This window comes from Physeter macrocephalus, chromosome 20 (genome assembly GCF_002837175.3).
Source record: "Physeter macrocephalus isolate SW-GA chromosome 20, ASM283717v5, whole genome shotgun sequence".
Lineage (NCBI taxonomy): Eukaryota > Metazoa > Chordata > Mammalia > Artiodactyla > Physeteridae > Physeter > Physeter macrocephalus.
In genome coordinates, this window is record NC_041233.1 from 11,121,685 (window position 1) to 11,122,413 (window position 729).

Genomic DNA, 729 nt, shown 5'->3' on the forward strand with positions numbered 1-729 from the left:
ACTCTACCCGGTCCCCTTTCCCATTAGATCTGAACACTGCTCTTAGTGGTCATAAGGGAGGAATGGTAGGAATGAAGCTGTCCTCACAGTGCTTGTAGTCTGCTATGTAGCATGTGGGCTAGTTTCAAACAAGGTGTAATTCTCTTAGAACTTGTTTCCTCCTCCCCTGTAAAATGGCATAATCTTAGGCTTAAAGGGAGGCTGTATGTGAAGCTTGGGCAGTTGGTGCAGTGATTGCTGACTGGTATTTCTTTTTTTTTTTCTTTTTTTTTTTTGGCTGACTGGTATATCTGTATTTGGGAGGGATTTATCAATGGCTTTCTTGCCTCTTGATTGAGAGTGTTCCTTTTTCGTAAGATCTGTTACCAATAAAGCTGCATTCATCTGTGATTGTGGATCTACAGAGTTGGGAGGGAAACTTTATGGGAAGACACAAGCTAAGAGATAATAGGCTCTTTTATGTGGAAACCTTGACCTTTGTGGGGTTTTTTTTGTTGTTGTTGTTGTTGTTAATGTTGGTACCTGGCATATAAGTGAACCAATAAAAGACTCCTGGATGTAAAAAAGAAAGAAAGAAATAGAACTCCACCTTTTTTTCTTATGACACTTTGTATGATCCCGATCATCACAGCTCCCCTCATCACTGTCTTGAATTTTATGTTTGTCAATTACTTGCTTTTCTTTATAATTTGACTAAAATTGTATCCCACAGAAAAATGTATTGAATAG

The 729-nt window shown here is 38.4% G+C and overlaps 1 non-coding gene across 1 annotated transcript; it reads left to right on the forward strand.

Annotated features, from left to right (window-relative positions):
- On the forward strand, window positions 1–134 carry LOC112062134 (small nucleolar RNA SNORA61). The gene has a single exon (XR_002890572.1). It is a non-coding gene; the product is annotated as a small nucleolar RNA SNORA61 (small nucleolar RNA).
- Window positions 135–729: the final 595 nt, after the last annotated feature.